Below are 25,218 nucleotides of genomic sequence, written 5' to 3'. Positions count from 1 at the left end.
CCTTCCTCATTCTTTACCTTTGAATCACACAGCTAAAGCACATAAAGTTTCTATTTTAAAGATACAGCTATCAATCATCAACTAACACATCATTTAGTTTTTATGAAGTGCTACTTAAGGTGCCAGTGAAGGTGCAATGGATAAGAAACAGCAGGGGCCTTTGAAGAGATGGCAGTCTAGTTAAGAGAGGATTCAAATACACACAAGGGATACACAAGATAAAATACCTGATTGCAACACCGTGAACCATGCATTATGGCCACCAAACACCTAGGATTTGGGGCAGTATTTTTCAGTTTGCATTTAGACTATTCCTAGCCAGAGCCACTTCCATATATGCTGTTAGAATTAAAACAACAACAAAAACTGAAGTTCTCAGCAGTATCCTTTCACTCCAGCCAACTAACCTTTTTCCTTAACTGACCTGGGCTGCCTATGATGGATATTGGGCACTTTCCTATTTTGTTTTTCTTGAGGAACTCCCAGGTCATTTTAATCCCTTCATGTACAGAAATGTTGACTAGAAGCTTCAAAAATGTAATGCAACATGCCCTCACACTGGATCTCCTCCCTTGGTTGATTTCTGGTTCCCATGGGACTTGAAATGTTCATTTATCATTTAAATTAAGGAAATAAAGGACATCTATGAAGAGGTTTGACTAAATGATGTTCAAGATTCCTTCTAGATTTAAATGTCTATGATTCTTTAAGAATCCCATGTTTTGCTTCAGTCAGTGTTTATAGATTTTTTTTCCCCAAGGAAAAACTAAATTTTTCTCCTGATTTTATTCTTTGTCTCTTATTAATAGTTAGTACCATATATTTTGAAAAACGTTTTTAAATCTCAAGAGACAAGCACATACACTAATGCTATGGGATGTCTTTATTTACTGGCAATAGTTCTAATTGTACCACAGCTGATAAAATGGCCCCATGTTATACTCATTTGTCTAATCAATAATCACATAAAAAAGATGGAGGTGGCAGATGAGAGTGACAGGATGGTCTCTCCCCAGGGTGGAGCTCATTCTTTTTGCTTTTATTTTCCAGCTTCAAGGAAATTGTACACTATTGCAGTAATGTACGCTGTTGATTTCAGATGTTCTTGGAAGTTCTACCTCTTTTCCCCCTCACTGTTCCATTTTGGATGGCACTGCCTGTGGTGGGGAATGAGCAAGTCCAGGATGCCAGGTCCCCCTCCTAACTTCCGCCCAATAATGTTAGTCCTTTTGAACCTATTGTGGTAACATATGATGTCAGTAATTTCCTCTATCAGGTATTATAGTGGCTGATCTTGGAACATGACCAATAAACTAAGAATTGGTTACTGAGTGATTCAGGTTAAAGTAATTGCTGTCACTTGACTTCACATACTCTAGGAAGATTTGAGGCTGACTAATGGAGGGCTAAATCACAAGTCTTCTTTGTGTTGATTTTCTTTTTCTTTTGTTTTTTGATTTGAAAGTGCGTGCTTACTTGGAAACATTGAAGGAGCTACAGTCATCATCCAGTGTTTCCAAATGGTAGGACTAAAGTTATACCTAATTTTATTTTATTAAACCTTAACTCAAATTTATGCAACTGCAGAAAAAGAAATAACTCAATCATAAACATCCTTTCAAAAATGCTCTGACATGATGGCTCAGCACTGGTCAGTGCCACACGGAACTACAAACTAAATTCCAAGTGTAGAAATCTGTAGCTAAGAATGAGGAACTTTTACCACAAAGAGAAGCGTTTTCTTTTGATGTAGCCAATATGATACCCACTAAAGAACTCCCTTTAATGAAAAAAAAAAGTCTCTCATTTTGTTAATATTTTTGCGATGCCAAATATTTTAAGTATCATTATCATAAAAATGTAAATACATTCCTCAATTTTGATACCTTACCAAATAAAACCAAAAAAAAAAATGTTGAAAAGTGCACTTTCTATTTGCTTTGTACAGTGCTGCTTTAAACTATTTAACTCCATGAACTTTAAAATCCCACATTAAATTTGGCCGGGTACATATCTGTGGTCTTATAAGACTAATTTTAGATCTCTGCTATTTTCCCAAGCAGAAATACAACTAAAGTTTTGAACTTCTGCCTCAACCCCTGAATATGGGAATAATCATTCTTGTTTTCTAAGAATAAATAAATAAAATCGTGTAACTGAAATTCTGGATTCAGGCTTCAGATTGGCAACATTCTGATCTTCTTTTCTTCATTAGTATGTCAATATTACCCATACTAATGAGTAATAACTAATTTTTCATACTAATTATGCCAAGATGATCCACATGGCTCTATAAGAAACACAATTGGGATCTTTCTTCCTACGTATATATACCTATTTCCCACTGTAAACATGCTTTTTAAAACTGCCAGGAAATCTATTAAATAAAAAAGAAAACAAGTGAAAATTAGGCACTGTACTTAAAGCATAAATGGTGTGAGATTTAACGGCAAGTCATAGACTAATCTTTGTCCCCATGTGCACTTCTAAGTATTGTGACCACTCTGTGTAACGTACAAGGTCACACTGCGAGGACAGAGCAGAGCTGGGATTCCAATAAAGAAAGTTTGTCCCTCGAGGCCACATCCTTCACTGTAATCTACACTGCCTTGAACAGTGCACAAGAGACTTTCCATCTCAACAAGTCATCAGATAACCCACCCTTTTTGACTGGAAGGCTTCCATCTGTATCCGGAACATGACTTGGTGGGAAGCTCGTCTTCTCTTCTGATAGAATGTAAAACTGTTGTCTGCCAGCTTTTCCTCTTTTCAGAAGGTACTTTGAAGATACCACTCCCTCACTCTTTGGATAAACAGGTTTATTAAGATGGAATTAAGTAAGGATGGAATTGAGAAAACATGGAGGATCCTATTTCTGGGCTTTTCTCCTCTGAGTTCACCCTCCCAACTGGGCCATTATTTTCATCCATCTCTTTGATCATATGACCTCTGGTACAGAAGCTTCCAGGGGTGTCAGCTGCTCCCATCTATGCCTTCCCTCCTGGCCAGCCCTCCTGAACCTTCCAGTCTCCATCACCCCTCTGAGAGTGTCTCCTACCCCTCTCTCAGGCAGGGAAGTCTTGCCTCTTATCCCCCCTTTTGCTTTGGATAAACCCTGACTCACTTGCTAAGACCCAGAGCCAAGGGCATCCCATCTTAAGTGAAGCTTTACTAAGCCCATTATATAATGAAACATAAAACTGTTACTAAAAGTTCAAGAAATGTGTTATCATTATAGTCTTTTCCAAAGGAAGGCTTCCTTTTTCTGCCTCTAACGTGGCGATTAATACCAGTCTTAGGGCTCTGGGTGAGGAAACCATTTTAAAGTGGCCATTCTCTTGGTTTTGAAATTGCAGCTACTAAGTAACCCTCCCTCCAGTCTCCCTTTTTTTCCTTATTTCCAGGCTGGACAGTAGCATCGTCTGAAAGAAACCCAGGAACACAGGAGCTGCATAGTATCGTAAAACTTGGAAGCAGAAGACCGAATGTCCTGACCTTACTGAGGAGCCTGTTCTGCATGTGAAGGAGGGTTGGTTGTGATGTCCCCTGAGTTTCTGGGTGAAATTTAAATGACATTAGAGCCATGAAAGCTCTTTGTAAACCATAAAATGATATACAAATATAAGAGAGTAGCCAATCAGGGTTTTAATTCTTTAATGATCATTCAACTCACCACACACTTAAGAATCTTAAGTGCTGGAGGTGATACAAGCAAAGAATAGAAGAAGATGACATTTTAAACCCCATCTATGTCCCTTACTAGCTATTAAGGGTCAGAGCAAATGAAGGAATGGGAAGCAGAGGACGGTCTATAAGGGGCATTAAAACAGGGCTAAAATAATTTGGGGAAAGATCTCAGATCTCTCAGTCCCTCTTAGAAAGCTGACAAAATGAGTTCAACTCCTGCTGAAATGGTCCACACCAATGAAAGGAGATAGAAAAGCATCCCTCATCATTGCCAGCCTGCTCCCCACTAGAAACATGTGTTAAATATTTGAATATTATTTGAAGATGGATCAAGGTAGAGCCTGCGTGTGGTGTCACAAATCCTGGGTCAGTCCCTACCCAGGTCACACTTCCCAGAACCATGATTTCCTGTCCTGTAAAATGGGGCACAGACTATTTATTGTGAAAGACTATTGTAGTATGGTTGAGATGACATATAAAATCCTTATACTGCATATGGATTTAATAAAACGGAAGTGGCTTTGAAGCTATAGCCATATTTCTGCTTTCTTCCCCCTCTTCTCACCCTGCCAGGGATTGTGTTGGGACTCCTCCCAGTATACGAGAATACAGTGGATCACATCTAAGAAAAAATAATTTATTCTCCAAAGCCAGACCTGAGCACTAGCGGTTCACGCATAATGAAGGAAATGGCATATGCATGCCTTGGTCTGGAGGGCAGAGAAGCTCTGCTGATGCCAGAAAAGGACCAAGATTTGAGAGGAGATGAGCAAAACACACAGACATCTTTGGTACCCATGCTAAGCTAATCTGGAGAGAGGTCAGGAAAGGTGATGGGCTGGGGTGAGATGTGCTGGAGTCAGGATGTAGGTGGGACAAGGTGGACTGGGAGGGTTAAAACATTTAACCCCTTTCTGCCCCTAAGACTCCAGAACTTGGCTTCTCTGCAGACCATGGAAGCCTTAATAAAGTCATGACCTGGGGAGACTGAACTCCAACACTGGATTGGTCATGGTTCTGGAACCCAGGTCTCCTGTCCCCAAGCATAAACTCTGACTCCATAATGCAAGAGACTGAGGGTCATGGGGTCCTGTTCTCACCCAGGCTCCATCGACACACTTTAACCTGATCCAAACTGCACTGCTGCCTAAGTCTCCCTAAATGAGAAAATGAACATCTGTTCCAACCCCTCAGGGGTTAGACAAAGAAATCCTTGGGGAAGCGTAAAGCAGCTACCAAGTGAAGGGCTAGGAGTCAAGCAATCTTATTCAATGGAATGGAATTCCTTTAGATTTGTGCAAAACTCACTTCTCAAAATTCACTTCTCTAATTATGTAAGCCTGTTTCCTATATGCATGCTGAGCTTGCAGGCTAGAAAGCAATTTGAAATTGGGAGACAGAGGAAGAAAGAGAGGGTGGGTCTTCACAGTGATTCAAGTTCAATAGGGTTGAGTTCAAATAAAAGATGTAGGATTACTTGCTCCAGATTTTGGTAGCCGCTGCATGCAAAGGGGACAAAATGCAACAGTAGTATTAACTGAGCTTGGTTTAGGAAATCAGAGCATCGCAAAGGAGTAATATTTTATTTCTTTATTTTATACCTTAGTATAATTTGTTCCTATTACTAATCTCTAGGTTTATCTAAAAGCATTACTTAACGAGCTAAACCTATTATGAAAAATTATAATATGCCGAATTTTCTCAGGGCAAAAAAATGAATATAAATAAATTAAAAAATTTCAAAACAGCCCTCTTCACTTACAGTGTAGTTATATGCTACCAGAAAGTGTTGATAGTGAATACTGTCTGTTTTTTTGGTACACATTTCACTGGATACAAGAGTTCCCATTTTCTAAAAGGCTTAAAAATTTCTGTTTCATTAAAGAAAAAAACAATACCACGAGGAAATTTAAAAGAAAAGCATTCATGCAATGGGATTCTGTCTCTAAAATTGAAGACAGGAATGTTTCTTAATACAAGTGCAACTCTATTTTTAAAAAGACTAAAAGGAAATAAAAATGTTAATAGTGGTTGTGTCTGGTGATAGAGTAAAGATTTCTTTGGTACTTTTGAATTTCTCAGTAGTGAGTATGTAATATTTTTATTAAAGAAAGTTTCTTAATGTAAAAAATGTGGAACGTTCTCTGTCTTTTTCTGCATAAGTATTAAAACTACTTTTTAATTACAATTACTCTTAAAAATCTTGTAAAATACTTAAATCAGTAATTACTGAACAAGAAGAATGTATTAAGAGTACAATCTTTTGCTTTCACACAAAATTTAAAATAGTGCTAAAATTTCATTTATTCATTTAACAAATATTGGCTGCATATTCATTGCTGACTAGCCTCTTTAAGGATATATATCTACAGAGCTGTGAAGTTGAGATTATTTACCTCAATTATCAAAAATCAGTATAACGTAAGTAGAAGTGCTGAAAATATGATTAAATCATCATTCATATATGAAGGCCAGATATGTGAAGATTAAGTAAAATGTATCAAAACAATAGAATTTTTTTTGAAGCAAAATTAGTAATTCTTAGAATCCTGTTTGAATGGTTTCCCCTGGCTGGGTGTGATGCCTGTAACATATGCAGGTGATTGACAGCGAAACATGGAGCCTTCTCAAGTTGGGTCAGATGGGATTCATCAGTCATATAAATAGTTAACAGTGGAAAGCATGATTTTTGAGACAAGTTTCACATTATTTGTATTCCATGTACTTTTTGACCTTCACACTACTTTTTTCCAATTCATTCATGAATCTTTTAACCTAGATCTCTGAAAGACTGGAACTATTTAAAAAAGAATCTAATAACAAGAGCCATTATCACACACTAAAAAGTTACCAGTGATTCTTCTGGTGGTGGGAATGTAAACTGGTGCAGCCACTAGGGAGAACAGTATGGAGGCTCCTTAAAAAACTAAACACAGAACTACCACATGATCCAGCAATCCCATTCCTGGGTGTATATCCAGAAAAGATAAAAACTCTAATTTGAAAAGATACTGTACCCAAATGTTCATAGCAGCACGATTTACAATAGGCAAGACCTGGAAGCAACCTAAATGTCTATGGACATATGATGGGATAAAGAAGTTGTGGTATATTTATACAATGGACTATTACTTAGCCATAAAAAGAATGATATAATGACATTTGTAGCAAAATGGATGGACCTAAAGATTATCACACTAAGTCAGACAAAGACAAATATATCACTTATGGGTAGAATATAAAAAAATGATAAAAATGAACTTATTTACAAACCAGAAACAAATTCAGACATAGGAAATAATCTTATGGTTACCAAAGGGAAGAGTGGAGGATAAATTAGGAATTTGGGATTAACAGATACACACTACTATGTATAAGATAAACAACAGGCTCCTACTATATAGCACAGGGAACTATATTCAATATCTTACAATAACCTATAATGGAGAAGAATCTGAAAATATATATACATTAAAAAATTGGGGAAAAAGTTAACAGTGATTTTTTTAATATAAGCAAATATCCAGTCTGTGTTCACATTTTCCCTATTGTTTCAGAGCATTTGCTTTTCAATCTTTTGTTTAAGTCAGGATCTAAATAAGGTTTATACAGTGCAACTGGTTGCTGGGCCTTAAATTTCTTTCATTTGCAGGTTCCCCACCATCTCTTCCCATGTTTCCCTTGCAATTTGGTTACGGAAGAAAAGTAGCCATTTGCCCTGCAGAATTTTCTGCGTTCCTGGGTTTTGCATCCCTGTATTTTCATTTTACATGAAATCTGCAGTGTAGATGGCTAGTTAGATCTAGAGACTTGACCAGATTCCTATTTGACTTTGGCAAGAACTCTACAGTTAGTCATACTGTGTACTCCCACCAGGAGGAACGTGATGCCAGCTTCTCCCTTTCTTTGTAAAGAATGTATAGCAACTACTGATATCACTGCCTACAGCCAATCAGTCATCAGGACTGAAGAATGGTGAAATCAAAAGTCTTAGATTCTGTCTTCATTTATTAGCTGGAAGACATCTATGAAAAGCAACTCCACCTCAATGATGATTTAGTCGATGCTACTTTTGGAAAGTAAACAGTGCCATTTTTGATAAAGATACGACCCAAAATGCAGTCCAAGATTCTGGATTGGCTTCAATGAAGAAGACAAAAACTATATTAAGGGAGAAAGAGATATCTTTTTCAAACATTTTACTTCTTTTTAACAGATTTACCAAGGTCTTTTAAAGTGCTTTTAAGTGCTCGCGGGCAACAAGTTTCTTCAATAGAACCTTGTGAAATAACTAATGAATTCTAATAGAAGCAAACAACAGTTGTGGGAATTGGCAGATGGGAGTATGGCAGGATTACCAGTAAATCCTTCATTTCCATGTTGCTCTGGGACACAATCAATATTATTGCTCCTTGTCCTTGGAATGAGTTTTATACTTGCACTGGAATAGGAAGAGGTATTGAGTTCTGAAAATCCTAACAAATTAAGGAAAAGGATGGAGAACTTTGGGAGCCTCTACAAGGGATCATCAAGTTGCCTGGCATTTAGTCTTTCTTCTCTGTCTCAGCTGAGCACCTCTCTAACCCGAGCAGAGCAGCCAGCCAGGCAGAACTGCCCCATGCCCCATCCAGGCTAATTTCTCTATATCACAAACAAGACTGTATTTTCCTAAAAAAGGGAAGAATTCTTTTTTTTAAATTGAAGTACAGTCAGTTACAATGTGTAAATTTCTGGTGTACAGTATAATGTCCCAGTCATGCATGTACATACATGTATTCCTTTTCATATTCATTTTCATTGAAGGTTATTACAATATGTTGAACATAGTTCCCTGTTCAGTTTACAGAAGAAACTTTCTTAAAATTTATTTTTACATATAGGGGCTAACATTTGCAAATCTTGAACTCCCAAATTTATCCCTTCCCACCCCTTTCTCCAGTAACTATAAGATTGTTTACTATGCCTGTGAGTCTGTTTCTGTTTTGTAGATGAGTTCATGGTGTCCTTTCTCTCTTTCTTTGTTTAGATTCCACATATGAGTGATATCATATGGTATTTTCCTTTCTCTTTCTGGCTTACTTCACTTAGAATGACGATCTCTAGGTCCATCCATGTTGCTGCAAATGGCATTACTTTATTCTTTTTTATGGCTGAGCAGTATTACATGGTAAAAACATACCACAGCTTCTAGGCATCTGCCGATGGACATTTAGGTTGCTTCCATGTCTTGGCTACTGTAATTAGTGCTGCTATGAACATTGGGGTGCATGTATCTTTTTGAATTAGAGTTCCCTCTGGATATATGCCCAGAAATGGGATTGCTGGATCGTATGGTAAGTCTATTTTCAGTCTTCGGAGTAATCTCCATACTGTTTTCCATAATGGCTGCACCAAATTACATTTCCATCAGCAGTGCAGTGGGGGAGGGGGTTCCTAAAAGGGAAGAATTCTAACTTCATCCTTTAGGATCCTCTAGAGTATAGAATAAAACATAGATAATAATATCCCGTAAGTAGTTAGGAAGAGAAGCTAAGATGGAAAGTAAAATGTGTCAGTGATTAGGTGACTCATGGAAGCTCCTGAACTTGCGGGAAATGCAAACATTAAAACTGATCAGAATAGAATACTCGGACTTCCCCAAGTTTTTATACTCCAAAGGATGCCCCAACAGGGCTACTTCATCTATAGGTGAAATGCAGAGCCTTATAGAATTTCTAACATGTCTTCTGTGCTGGCTCACTTCTGCCTTTGACAGCGTGACCCAGGGCTGTGTGCATCAAGAGGGGACATGGGAGAAGGATCAGGAGGCACATTTTCCGATGAGATATTTACAAGTTGAGGGGGAGAGGGTACAGCTCAAGTGGCAGAGCAAATGCTTAGGATGCATGAGGTCCTGGCTTCAATCCCTACTACCTCTCCTAAGAATAAATAAATACGAAATAATCCTAATTATCTCCCCCCACCAAAAAATAAATTAATTAAATAAATAAACTTTAAAAAAATAAAAATAAAAGTTGACAACATCTTGTCCTCAGAGCCTGACCTTTCTGAGAAGGTCAAATGTCTTTGCCAACTGCACCTGGAAACTGAATCATCAGGTCATCTGATTCTCTCTGTTTTTCACCACCAGCTCAAATCACTTCTTTCCCCACCCTCAGAGAACAGTGACTGCTGAGTCACTTTATATTTGAGGCAAAAAAGGAACAAGTTATAAACAACAAACCTCTGAAATTCGCCTGTCTTCCTGTAAGAACAAGAGTGGAAAAATACCATTCTGAATTCTGCAGGTAGAAGTATTTACCATAAGAGATAAATTTCACACACACACAGCTGATTGAATGGTTGTGCTGTACATCAGAAAAGAAAAACTCTCAGAGACTCCATTTTCTCATCTATGGAATAAAAAATTTACGACAGAGAATATTTCATGCCCCTTGGGAGCTAAAATTGGAAGAATCTATACTTTTACCATTTCAACGGTACTGAACTGAATTAAAATCAATGAGGATCAATACAGCAGGAAAACAAATCACTTGTCAATTTGACTTAATCGATAGGTAATTTCACTGAATTGATTAGTCAAAATGATACATTGCCATCCCACTAATGGCAAAAACAGCTTCGGAGTTAAGTCACATTCTAGCAAGGAATTTACATTTGTTACCAATTAGTCCAACAAGAAATATTTCTCTGAAATTGCTGATGACAGGTTCAACCAAAGTCATCTGCTGAGGCTGTGGCCATCCCAGCCCCCAAGCAAACAGTTAGAATTCAGTGTTCCCCAAAACCTTTAGAACGTCCCACAAAATGTAATCCGGGGGTTAAAAAGCGCATCAATCCTGACACAGAATGATGCCCAAGATACAAGACGCTCTTTGTGCTTGTGGGAAATTCCAACTGAAAGCTGGAATATGAACAATCATCTCAAGCAAGGAAAGACCATTAAAGGTGATTAAGGGGCAGAGCATCTCCTGGGGTGGAGGCAGGGCAACAAGAAATGTTTTAGCATATGTGCTGGCCTGGTTCACTTCTCACCTCATCTCCCACATGCCTGCTGCCTCCCTCCCTCTCCACCCTAGCCACGCGGTCTTCTAGGTGTTTCAGAACACACTAGGCAAACTTCCTCCTTAGACCCCTGTCATGGCTCTTCCTTCTGCTTGGAGCATCTTCCTTTTGCGTATCTGCCCAACTTCTTTCTCACCTCTAGCTTTGCTCAAAAGACACTCTCTCAACACGGACTACAGGACCTTCCCACAGAAGACTGAAATGCACACTCCCAGGCTCCCTTATCCTGATCTCCACTGTTTTCTGCAACAGTTCTGAGCTTCTGCCTTATGAAACAATAGACTCATTAGGTTTACTGTTTAGTGTATCTCCCAATAAAATGTAAACCCAAGAGAGCAAGGAATTTCCCAGGGTGGATACAGGTTAACAAGAAATGTTTGTTCACTGATGCATTGTCCCACGTGCCTGGCTCACAGCACATGCTAAGTAAACATTTGTTTAGTAAATGGATGAAGAAATGAATGAACAGAAAGGATCTATTTATGGCTCAGGAAGGATCTCTGGGTTACTGCTCTAGGAATTGGCTAACTTGATCCAAATGAGTAGACTGGTTAATGAAATGCACTTCCATCCTGACTGGGTTACCTTGTCACTGGCCCCCTCACCCCGGTGGAAATCTACACACCAATAAATGCGTTGATGCCAGCTTTTAAGAAGCTTTTCATGAGACTTTTGTTTTGGAATCTGGAGAACGGCTGAATTTCAAATAATGGATATGTATTTTTTTAACCACAAGAAGGGTTTTGCAAGAAAAGGGAAGGAACCAGCAGATGGCGCTTCAGGTTCCTTCCCCCAACCCCAACTCAGAATACCATTCATGCCATTCTGTACAAACTTTCAAAAACTAAAAAATAAAAATAAAGTGTGTGTGTGTGTGTCTACAACAATGAAATGTTTTAGAATCACTGAACAAGAGGTGTTTTAGCACTCAATTTCTGACATCACTAGCCAAGCCAGGTGCCAGTAATGGCGCCAAGAGTAGCAACCCTAAGACCTCCCCACTAGTGATGAAATAACCAGGTATTTTTCATTTTTGCTTATAACTCAAGGGACTGAAGGGATCTATGAAAATGTCTTTCTGACAGACTTTGCAAGAGAGAGTGTCATCCTCAAGACTTAGTTTACACTGAAATAAAAAGAGAATGAGGGAAAAAGAGCAACTAGGAATTTCAAAGGTACATATCACCCCAAGCCTGACTATGTCCAGCCCAGCAAGACTTGATCTCTGTAAATAAGAAACAACAAAAACACCTCCCTGCCACCAGCATTGGACTAAAAACAAAAACAGAAACAGTGGTTTACAGGCTATTCTTAAATACCAGCATGCCCTTAGAGGTCAGTGATGTGGGGGTGTTCAGGAATGAGGGGTGGCAACAATTTGTGGCACCTTTTTAAAGATCCATCTCTCTCCAATTCAGTTCATCCAAGCTGTGCTCACCAAGAAATACAAATAAAACACATATTCATGAAATCCCAAGCATAAAAAAAAAATCTGGTAACGAACAGCAAACTTCAGCCCACGTAGAACCATAAAAAATTCTGGTGCATTTTCATTTTTATTTCTTAAGAGCTTTCCAATCCCATCACATCTAATTCAAAACAACCAATTTTGTCAAAATGCATTAGGAGAAAAAGGCTGGGCTTCAGCCTCTACCCTGTTTTTATCAAAAGCAGTTTTGAGCTCACTTAAAATTCTTTGCAAATCCTCAGATTGGTCCCAGAAAGGCCTTATTCCCAGGGGGCCTCTGAGCTGAAGACTGTGTGGAATGGGGCCAGAATAGCAGAAAATGTCTGGCCTCCCAGTCAAATCTGCCCCAATGGTTATGAAAATCTGGAAGAGACCAGGCCCCTGACTTAGATTAATGTGATGGCCTTCAAAAATGGTGAAAGTCAGACCCTGGAAGAAGTAGCCAAGTGTGAGGCCACTTCTGAAACAGACACGCTTAAGTTGAGCGTCACTGCTCTCTTAGGAGGGAACACTAGATGTCACTGCTCCCATGAAATGCCACATTGGGGACCTGAAAGTAACAAGAGAGAAGTTCACTGTGCCTTTTCCTCCAATTGTCATGATGTGGGCACTGCAGGGTTAGCCCTGCACATGGCTGAGAAGGCCTAAGGATTTTTCACCAATTTTTTTTTTTCTTAAAAACTCAAGCCATGCAAGTAATAAGGATTACTTTTCCTGTGATCATTAGTATTAAATACCACCTTCCTCCTGGCACAATCTGGACAAATTATCCTGGAGCAGATGTGTCATGGGTCCACTGAGCCAAGATCCACAGACCTAGCCATACTAGCTTTTGTGATACCGAAACAATTCCTTGGTTTATAAACCATTACCACTCCAAGTCCCCATTCCCCAAGTTTTCCACAATATCTATTGCCTGGATATTTCCCCAGGACCCAACAACTGGGTGACAAGCTGTCTCAGCAAGGCTATAGTCGGGAACCCTCCCAGGTCAGTTGTGAACTGTTTTTGATAGCATCTCTGTATAAAACAAAAATGGATGCAAAAGTTCAGTTTCTCTGCTTGTAATCCAATCCAGGCAGAAACACTTGTTTCCAAGTCACTTCCAGGATCCTCCGCAAGTTTTTTTTTTAAAAAGTGAACTGGAAATAAAGTCACAGAAAATGAAATGTGGGTACCTTTCAGGAGAAGGTTGAGTGCTTCCACTGAAATAACCAGTCGAAAGGTAAGTGTGAAAAAAGAAAATGTAAGTATAGAAATAACAGTATAAATGAGAGCAATGATGCCAGATACAAACTACAGAAGCAGAAATTTTGGAAATACACTTACATGATTTCCTGTGTGTTTGTGTGTAAAAATGACAGACAGATAAATAGTTCCTCAATCTTGCTGTAATTTATTTCTTTCATTCACCCATTTTAAAGTTCTTTAAATTAAGAAACCTAGGCTGCCAAGTAGTTTTAAGGACATTTATAGATACACACAATTTTACTTTGTTTATCAGAAAACAAAATGAATAATTTGTTTAAGTCTATCCCTATGTACTTGGGGAAGAAACTACATACTATATTGAATTTCAGTATAAGTGCAAATACGCAACAGGAAAAATACAAAGTACTAGGAATATTTCATGAAAGATGTACATTTTAATGTTCAAGGTGGAGTTTGGAAAATAACCCACCTTATCATTAACTAATTTTTCTCTGTTCCTAGGTTGCCAACCTCTAATCAGAGAATGACAGGATGTGAATAATGGATGAGCATGGGTTTCTACTGCATTTGTAGGAGGTAAAGTTTTATTAATAGAAATTTAAAAGAATATTTCTTGTTCAAAAAGGAACATTTAGGATAATCTGAGGAAATTATCAGGAGTTAACCTTTCATTTAAACATATTTCATAGGGCAGTCTTTTAAGTATTTTAGTAAATACTACTAGGAAAAAAATCCTTATAAAAATGTAATATTAAAAAAAGACCTTAGGACCAGAATGATCGCACGGAAAATATCATGCAATTCATGAATCTATTTTCACTTGCTAGATAAATCTAAGGCAAAGTTTACTGTGTTTACATTTCAAAAAACAAAACCCACAAAATTTACATGCTTAATAAAATATGCCATTTTAATAGCCAAGACTGCACATGCAGACATCCACTATTGTAGGATGAAAATCAAGAAGTCTCATGAAGCCTTCCGCTGCGGCAGCCATGGCTCTGCAGTGTCCCGTGGCCATGGGCCTCAACAAAGGCCACGGGCCTCAACAAAGGCCACAAGGTGACCAAGAACGTGAGCAAGCCGAGGCGCAGCCGCCGCCGCGGGCGCCTCACCAAGCACACCGAGTTCTTGCGGGACGTGATCCGGGAGGTGTGTGGCTTCGCCCCTTACGAGCGGCGGGTCGTGGAGCTGCTCAAGGTCTCCAAGGACAAGCGGGCCCTCAAATTCATCAAGAAATGGGTGGGGACACACGCCCCGCGCCAAGAGGAAGAGAGAGGAGCTGCGCAACGTCCTGGCCGCCATGAGGAAAGCGGCCGCTAAGAAGGACTGAGTCCCTCCCTCCCATCTGTGCATAATAAAACCTTTTCTGAAAAAATAAAAAAGGCTCATGAAATATTTTTTCCTTTCAGAACTTTTGGCTTTTTGTTTTGTTTTATTTGAGGCTGAATAAACTGAGTAACAACTCTTTTTTTTTTTTTTCCCCTACGTAGTCACAGGGATGTGCCCTGACTTGATTCAGCATCCTCATCTACATGCACCTGTGGAGATTCTTACCTGTTTACCCTGTTACCTGGGAAAGAGGAGTTAGGGCTGTGAAAAACAATAATAAAGAATTTTGTGACACTTTTTATCTATCAGAGATGGAACCTTCTTCATCATAAAAACATTAAAATTCATCTTTTGGGCATTGAATGTCCAAAAAATTAGGGGATTATATTACATATAAAACTAGGTAAATATTGGCAGGGGAGGGTATAGCTCATGGCAGAGCACATGCTTAGCATGGACGAGGCCCTAGGTTCAATCCCCAGTACCTGCATTTAAAAAAAAAAAAAAAAAAAAAAAAATATATATATATATATATATATATATATATATATATATATATATATATACACACACACATATATATATAAATAAGATAATCCTAATTACCTCCCCCCCAAAATGTAGGTGAATATTATTAAAATGTTTTAATAAATTTTTCCATTTTTACAGTCAGTTATCAGTATAAATGATGATAAGAGGACTCTCTTTTTAAAGATAAAATCTCAACCAGATCAAGCACTATAAGCCAATAATATTAACACTGTATACAGAAAATTAGAATACTGGGAAATCAAATGGGAAAAGTCTATAGTCAAGAGGTCAAGAGTTCAGTATGAGTTGGATCTGCACAGTGATTTTTAATTTAATAAATAAAAATCAGTCAAGAATCATGGAAATACATCAAGAATAATGTAAGTAGCTAGCCTGTGACCAAACATAGTATCTTTACATGTGTTATCATATTAAAAAACTTGGGGCCATGTGGATGAATTACTCTTATTATTTCCAGTTCATAAAAAAAAAGAATAAACTAAGGCTTAAAGGAGAAACTAATTTAAATCCAGAGAGTCATCCTCCTGGTTTTCGACCATCAAAACTCTGATCTGAGTCTGGATGGTTCTCTTGGCCGTTAGATTATATTTCTTCACAAGTAGCCTAAAAAAGACGTTTTGGGGTGTGTATGACCACAGTGCTATAGACCAGAGAATAATTTCCCACTCCATTCTCTATAGCAATTTCACTCACAAACTCAGAAAATTGGATGTGCATCACTGACAAATGCATCAATGAAGCTGAACACATTTCTACCAGCAGAGCATTTTACCCAAATCCTTTTGTTTGTAGGATAATTTCCATTATGGAATGAAGTGAGGAAATTATTCAAAAAGTAGTACTTTTGAGGCTTCTAAAATGAACGTGTATTCCAAGCATGACTTTCAGGCACTATGAAATGAAATAGCACCAATTTTTGAAAGAGCGAAAACAAGGCAATCTGACAGGTTCTGAAAGCCATGGGCTGGCTCTTTGGTTCTACAGTGACTGATGTACAGGTGTACACAACTGCACACAACACACTCTCAAAGATGAAAGGCATGGTAATTGCCAGTTCAGTGTTGTTCAATAGATGGGGAAACCAAGGTTAAGGACTCATTTTACTGACCTGAGTCCATGCCACCCCAAGGGGGTCTACCACGCCTTCCTTTGTAAGGAAATCAGCTCTAGGGGTTCCCTGTGGGTCCAGGCTTTGAGTCATGTGACCTGCTACCAAGAGCCACAGGTGAACAAACCAGAAATGAGTTCTGATTACATTGCTTCTACAAGTGACCCTCTAGTTGCATGAGGTGAGCATTTATAGAGGCAGGGTCTTCTATTCCTTTTCTTCCTCATGTGTTTTATCACAAACACCCAACGTAGAGGAATCTGAACTTGGGCTCAAAGCCAAAAAGTCTAACACTTTTGACTCAGATCATATATATCGTATTATACTACTGGCCAGGACTGGAGCTCTCACTCTCAATCTGGTTCAGAACTCAAGTCTTCTTACTTCCAACCCAGTGATTTTCATTTCAAAAGAGAGAATTACATTTTTCCCCCCTTGAAGTCCTATTTTCAAAATCAAAACTTAGCAAACTGAAAAATAAAATCAGAGTCAGTGCTTGCTACTTTGACAGAGCTGTCCTTTGCTGATCTGCAGGGAGAGATGACCATTTAGTAAGTGGCCCTGGAACAATTCATTATTCAAACAGAAAACATAAAATTTGATTTCTACCTCATATCATAAATACAAATAAGCAAAATTTTAAAATTTATAAGTAAATATAGAGGAATATTTTTATGCCCTTCCATTACTAGGGAAGGATTTCTTGCAAGATGAGAAATGGGAAATGTAAAGGAAAAGTTGTTAAAGTTGATAACGTCACACTTTAAAATGTATATGTATCAGAAAAAATCAAAAACGAAAACGAAAAAACAAAAACCTATAGACTGACAGCAGATATTGCAACACTTAACAGCTGACAAAACTCAATCTACATATAAAACAGAAGCAGGCTCAGACATAGAAAACAAACTTATGGTTACCAAAGGGGAAAGGGAGGGAGGGACAAATTAGGAATGTGGCATTAACAGATAAAAACTGCTGTCATAAAAGAGATAAGCAACAAGGATTTACTGTATAGCGCAAGGAATTATATCCAATACCTTGTGATAACCTATAATGGAATATAGCCTGAGAAAAGACTGAATCACCATGCTGTACACCTGAAACCAACACAATATTGTAAATCAACTATATTTTAATTTAAAAAACTCAATACAACTCAATACAAAATGCAAACAACATAGCAGATATATAACAAAAGATATAAAGTCAAGGTATAAAAGCAAAAGTGGGTGGATAGACAAAAATGTGCAAAGTCCAACATTTCCAAGTATTGATAAGGATGTGGGGAAATGAGATCCCTTATATACTGCTGGTTGGGACATAAAACTAGCACAGCTATTTTGGAGGACAATTTGACAACATCTCATAAAGTTAAAAATATGCACACCATTCCAGCTGAGCCATTCCATTCCAACGTATACCTTGAGTAGAGATTCTCAGTGTACTGAGGCAAACGAGTTCCAAGAGTGACTAAGACATCAATACACTCAGCCTTAGGGGCAGCTGAGGTCTGGAAGCTTGGGCCAGTTCCTGTAGCGGTGGACAGTATGCAAAATATTATTTCTACATATGCCATAACTCAGAGAAGGTTGGGAAAGCATTGCCCTAGAAAAACTCCTGTATATTTGTACCAGGACTCATGCACCTGAGTATTCACAGCATCATCAGTGGTCATAGCCAAAAGAAAAAAAAAAAAAAAAAAGGGAAACCACCTAAATGCTCATCTGCAGAAGAAGGAGTAAATGAATCATGCTAAATTTACACAACAGAATACTCTACTGCATGAAAATGAGTGAAGCATCCCTATGTGTAACATTATGGGTGAATCACAGCCATAATGTTTAGCAGAAAAAAAAGTGTTAGAAGCACACTTTAGTATTCTACACTTTATATAAAACTGAAACATGTAAATATATGCTACAGGAAATCATGTAAGAATACTCAGAGGCATACATTGCTTAAAGATAGAGACACACATAATAAAATATGAAAAATTTATGGAACTGATTTAAAAATTTTAAGGTTGCAATTTATGCCGGTGGGAGCACTACATAAAAAGAATCAAGTGTGTTGGCAAGAAAAAGTGAACCTAGTTTATGAAGCTGGGTGATGTGTATGGAATACTTTATTATTCTTTATACCTTTTAATTGTGTCTTTAAAATTGCATGATTGACACGACATTGTAAAATGATTATAAATCAATAAAAAATGTTTAAAAAAATAATATTGCATGATAAAATTTTAAAAATAGCATCAGTCAAGTTATTTCCCAATAAATGTTTATATAAGAAATGGAGAATTATACATTTCAAAGAGAAAGTTCCATTTCTCTGATAATTAGTGATATTGAGCATTTTTTCATGTGCATGTCGATCATTTGTATTTCTTCCTTGGAGAATTGCTTGTTTAGGTCTTCTGCCCATTTTTGGATTGGGTTGTTTGTTTTTTTCTTATTAAGTCTTATGAGCTGCTTATATATTCTGGAGATCAAGCCTTTGTTGGTTGCATTTGCAAAAATTTTCTCCCATTCCATAGGTTGTCTTTTTGTTTTATTTATGGTTTCTTTTGCTGTGCAGAAGCTTGTAAGTTTAATTAGGTCCCATTTGTTTATTCTTGCTTTTATTTCTATTACTTGGGTAGACTGCCCTAGGAGAACATTTTTGAGATGTATGTCAGATAATGTTTTGCCTGTATTTTCTTCTGGAAGGTTTATTGTATCTTGTCTTATGTTTTAAGTTTTTGATCCATTTTGAGTTTATTTTTGTGTATGGTGTAAGGGAGTGTTCTAGAGATGATTCCAATGCCTAAGCAGAAAGTTACATGTTCATCTATTAACCATACCCAAAACCAGCTGAGCCCCCTGCCTTCTGTTTACTATTTTGTCTGCAACCTTCTGCTACATCTCCCTCTTCCTCCACTCCTCTGTTTCTCTCATCCAAAAACCAATTAGTGGAATCTTCTCCCAGTATCCTTATAACACCAACAACAATTACAATGGCTGATATTGATGGAGGTCTTAACCTTGAGCCAGGCCCCATGCTCGGTGCTTCAGGTCCTGTCTCATTTACTCTTCACATCAATTCTACAAGGTCGTTACAACGAAGCCCATTGAGAGATGAAGGAAGAGGAACTTACAAAGGCACACAGATAGGAAAGGGAGGACCCCTGATCCCAACCCAAGCACTGAGTCTTAAAGCCATCCTCATTATCACCTGTTATTTCATTTCCCATAATCTACATGCAAAATGTTATAAATATTTTATATTTACTTAAAAACATTTAAGTTCCTTGATCTCAATGAACATGAGATAGGTTGAGGAGAAAACTAAATTGTTACTTTTATTTATTTATTTATTTATTAACATTTTTTATTGATTTGTAATCATTTTACAATGTTTTTTACAAATTCCAGTGTAGAGCACAATTTTTTAGTTTTACATGAACATATATATATTCATTGTCACATTTTTTTCTCTGTGAGCTACCATAAGATCTTGTGTATATTTCCCTGTGCTATACAGTATAATCTTGTTTATCTATTCTACAATTTTGAAATCCTGTCTATCCTTTCCCACCCTCCACCCCCTTGGCAACCACAAGTTTGAAGTATGGCGGTTTATAATGTTATGTTCATTTCTGGTGTACAGCACAGTGATTCAGTTATACATATATGTGTGTGTGTGTATGTGTGTATATATATATTCCTTTTCCTATTCTTTTTCATTATAGGCTATGACAAGGTATTGAATCTAGTTCCCTGGGCTATACAGTGGGACCTTGCTGTTAATCTATTTTATATATAGTAGTTAGTATAAATTTTGGTTTCCTAACAATAATATATTCGTATTGCAACAATAAATCTAGGAGATAGAGTCTTTTATTATAAGTGATTTTTAGACAAGGAAACCAAGGGTTAGAAAAGATAAGTCAATATAACCTAGAGTTAGACAGCTGATGAGTAGCAGAGAAAATGCTCAAATCCAGATTTCTGTGATCCAAAAGACCAGGACCTTTTTTTTTTTTTTTTTTTTTAATTGAGGTATAGTCAGTTTATAATGTTGTGTCAACTTCTGGTGTACAGCACAATTCTTCAGTCATACATGAATATACATATATTCATTTTCATATTCTTTTTCACCGTGAGCTACTACAAAATATTGAATATATTTCCCTGTGTTATACAGCATAAACTTGTTTATCTATTTTATATATGCCAGTCAGTATCTGCAAATCTCGAACTCCTAGTTAATCCCTTCCCACTCCCCTCCCCCCAGCAACCACAAGTCTATATTCTATGTCTGTGAGTCTGTTTCTGTTTTATCTATGAGCTCATTTGTCTTTGTTTTTTTAGATTCCACATATGAGAGATATCATATGGTATTTTTCTTTCTCCAAAAGCCCAGGATCTTAACTACAAAATGACACTCCACTTACTGCCTCTACAGATTCACATTCCGCCCTGACTGCCATTAACTTTCAAGGCCTATGGGAAAAAAAAACAAACTCTTTCCTGTCGTTCAAAGAAGATCAAGAGTAGTGACTATTCTTAACCAATTAGCATGCTATTGATAACTATTATAAAATTGTCATAAGTACACATAAGTATATTTCTTTCTATAGAAATATAGAGAGCTGTGTTATGCCCTCAACATGCTTACGTGGGCTTAAAACTGACTACAATCACCAACCTGTATTTCAATATGGTCTAAAAGTCTGCATACTGGCCTGCCATGCTCCCAAATGGAATCCCCAGAAATGTGTCCCCACTAGGAAGAACAGTTCACTTTCAAACTGAGGCATAGAACATCCTCTTCTCCTGTTAACCTAGAAGGGTTTTTTTTAAATCCACTTTAGCAGAGCTGAAGTGCCTGCTAGTATTAAAAAAAGACATCTTCTTTTTTTCTCCTCTATCTATTTCAAAACCCAGACACTTATAAATAGCTTTGGATAGTTTGTCAATGACAAAATACTATCTTCTCTTCCGCATATCCAAACTAATTAAATATTTTTATCTTCACAAAAAATAGATCTTGAAAAAGCTTCTTTCAGACTATGTTTGATTTTTCCTGTTAAATGTGTCCAGAGTAATATTCAGCACATAAACTGCTCAAGAAAATGAATAATTTTGGATATAATGATTCCTAAGATTAAAAAAAAACAAGCCCTTATCATGTTGCCCTGAAGACAAATTTGTTGGGACTAATGAAAACAATATAAAGTTCAAAAAAAATCAAGTTTGAATACACTATATATGACTATGATCAATAGCTGATATATATCAATTTTCCCCAACTGGATAAAACATAAATAAGTGAAAAGACCACAATATTTCTACAAGTTTGTGGATAGATCCTCTCATTGCTAGTGCACTACAGCTCAAAATTAGGTACACACTTATAAAATCACTCAGTTAATGAAAAGCAAGATGGAAACATCTGGAAAAGCACATCCTTACTTCAGTCTCCTGCTGTAAGAGTCAAAAATGGGTAAACTTGAGAGTGAAAAGAACTGCGTTGAAAATTTAATAACCACTTGTCAGTTAAAGCAGAAAGTCCCTCGAGAAACACATCCATCAACCAAAGAAAATGTTTATTAGGGCTCCATGAAGCTGATCTTACCAGTAAATCATTTCTTGCCTAAGGCATATAATTAAAAAAAATATATATTAAGCCATGTTTTTGTGCATGTGATGAAAAGTAATTGCTAAGGCAGATCTTCCTGGAACCATGAATAAGGCATAACATTTACATTGTTTTTGACATATAGTCAAGCCCATGACCTACAAAGGAAAAAAAAGTGGTTGTGCAGGCAATGTGGGATGGCAGTTAAGCTGGAAAAGATTATATTGGCTTTGAGATGGGAGGGGAGGGAACAGGGCAAAGCCATTAAAACAATGACAGGACAATTAGCACCAAGATGGCAGAAGAGTCAACTCCCAGTAGACCCTGAGCTTCATTATACAGTCACTGTAATATATGAGCCTGGTAAATGACACACCCACATGCACTGTGACAGCTCTGAGGCTGCCATGAAAGGTCAAACAGTAAGTGGTGGCCCAATTCCTGGGAATCCCCACCCCTTCCCCAAAGTAGTTGGACTAATCCTCCCACTTGTTAGCAAATGAAGTTTCCAAGCCTATAAGAAACTAACAAGCTCTACACCTCACAGCCTTTCTCTGGCCTTCTGAGATGGCCCGCCCTCTGTCTATGGAGTGTGCATCTCTTAATAAATCTACTTTTACTCAACTATGGCTCACTCTTAAATTCTTTCCTGCATGAAGCCAAGGACCCTCACTTGGTGGGGTGCACCCCAGAAATGCATGCAAGACCTGGGACCTGGCCTCCCCTCTCACCCTATTTTTTCCTGGATCAGTTTTGCATTGCATATCTTAGCTCTTATTTAAATATGGGCATTCTCCAGCAGAGATCACTTGACTTCCTCATCAGCAAATAAAACAATGGCACGCACCATGGAAACCCACAGAGGAGAAGCACCCTAGGTTAGTATGCAAATGTCCACTTACCAAGGCTGTACAATTCTTGAGAACTTGCCTGATTCAGTGCCTTTGTCTAAACATGGTACCTTCTGTAGCTTAGACCTTCTCTAAAATAGTTAAATTAAGCTTTAGATCTGCCTTTCCAATAGCTGAGATGACTGTGGGAAAGGACTTCAGAACTCCTTCAGGCTGGGCTCCAGTCCACATGCTAAAATTTAATGAATGAGGTGATCAAAAAAATAAGGAATGAGTGTTAGCAACAGATCCATTTAAAAGAATTACCCATAAAATAGCTTTTTTGGAACTCCTGCCATATGGCTAAGAAAAAGGCTTATTTACGCCTTTATATGTCTGGGTCTTTGTGTTAAACTGTTCTTTTACTGTCCTTCTGATTAGAAAGATGCACCTAATATTTGCATCTTTTTAAAATTCAGTGCTTTAAAAAGAACCTTGAGATTTTTTTTTTTAAAGCAGCACACACAAAACAGGCATACATCAACTCGCTGCACAGAATCTGACATCAAAACAATGAATGATTTGCTTTTTTTCCATCCCTTCTGGTACAATGACAACTTTGTTTCACAGTAATTATTCTTAAGTAACAAATGAAGCCAAAATTCCTTCTAGAGGACATGCAGCATAATATATCATGTTGATTAGAATGTACATATTAAATACATTTGAAAAGATATATATATATATATATATATATATAGGGAGAGTGAGGAGGTACACATTATTGGGTGTAAAATAGACTCAAAGATGTATTATATAACATGGGGAATATAGCCAATATTTTGTGGTAACTATAAACAGAAAATAACCTTTAAAAATTGTATAAAAATTTTAAAAATTTAATAATAAAAGAAAAATGAATGTATACAAATGATGTTCTAAGCCTTATGGTGCTGCAAGTCCTTGCATTAGAGACTTAAGTGCCATATGGCTTCCATATGTTACAAACGTTAATTTTTGGTAAATGATAACTTTATGTGTTGTAACGCTCTAGGATATAATGTTTATTAACTGACATGTCCCAGTCCCTGTGCAAAATGGATTTTAAAATTTTACTTAGATGTATACAGGAGCAAGTCTTACCCCACCTGCCAACAAGAAAAGGAAACTGGCATCTCCCTCCTCAGTTTCTGCCTGCCCAGTTGCAGTGCCAGTGGGAAGCACCATCACCCCATCAAGCCCCACCTTTGGAGGGGGTGGGGCATGTTGGGGAGTTCATGGGAGAGTCTGGATGTGCCCCTGGAGTTTGGGGGAAGTGCATGGACACAGTCCTGTGTCTTGCTTGTGTATTGCCTTGAAAATGTCTGCAAGGAGGAGGAAGGCGTGCTGGAGCAGCTGTTGCCAAGAGGAGGAAAAAGCAACACAGCACAGAATGGGGGCCTGGGGAGAGGAAGAACAGGGCGGCAGGGTGGGGCCATTTCCATGGTTCCATATTGGGCAGCTGCTGGAGGGATGCCCTGGCCGTAGCCTAAGGAAGTGGATGTTCCACTCGGAGAGAAGGCTGGGGGAGAGGACTGCTTAAGGAGTTAAAAGGAGAGAGCTGTCCTCTCAGACTCTTCATCGATGGAAGGGACCTGGGGAAACTGGAAACCATGATATCCTCTCCCTGGGACCCACCCACAGACCTCAGCCTCCGCAGATGGAAACGGACCAGACCAGAGCAAGACCAAGGACGTCATCCTGTGTTGCAAAGATTATGTAAAATCTTCACTGCCCTGAGTTCTCATCTAAACCACAGGAGACAGGCTTTGATGAGAAACAGGGAAGAGTTCAATGCCACCCCCTCCCCTCAGCTCCAAGGAGCCAGAGTGGAAGAACTGACAAACAGATGAAACCTTATCCAGTTCCAAGATTCAGGAGTCTGATCTGGAGGTCATGGAGACCAGATTAAATAAACCACATCTGTGACTGGGATTTTAAAGTGCACAGGACTTTTATTATTATTATTATTATTAATAGTAATAATAATAATAATAGCCCCAAATGACTGGTAAGTTACAGAACATGTCAAATGTTAATAAGAGATCCTCACCTAGTGGAAAAGTTAAGAGCTGGCACAGCACAGTTAGAGGCACTGAATAGAAATACGAAATGATAAAATCCACAGATTTTTGACTTCAACAAATGAGATGCAAGCACATCATCTCTGCATATGTAGAGAATGACAGCTACCACATTTGGAGCTCTCACTTGGCTAACTGCTATGCATAGTACTTTATGACTCTCATTTAATTCTCACAGTAACTACATGAGGCAGGTAATTGTTATCCCCACTACAC

General features: G+C 37.9%; 1 protein-coding gene and 1 pseudogene across 6 annotated transcripts in view; one reads left to right on the top strand and one right to left on the bottom strand.

Moving 5' to 3' along the window:
- CACNB2 (calcium voltage-gated channel auxiliary subunit beta 2) overlaps positions 1-25,218 on the bottom strand; it is a 347,729-nt gene that overhangs the window by 262,358 nt on the left and 60,153 nt on the right. The window lies entirely within an intron of this gene.
- LOC102522422 lies at positions 13,389-14,802 on the top strand (annotated as a pseudogene).

The sequence above is a fragment of the Camelus ferus genome, chromosome 35, assembly GCF_009834535.1.
Source record: "Camelus ferus isolate YT-003-E chromosome 35, BCGSAC_Cfer_1.0, whole genome shotgun sequence".
In the NCBI taxonomy this organism is placed as follows: Eukaryota; Metazoa; Chordata; class Mammalia; order Artiodactyla; family Camelidae; genus Camelus; species Camelus ferus.
Note: the sequence above shows the minus strand (reverse complement) of the source record. Positions and strands in the feature narration are given on the sequence as shown.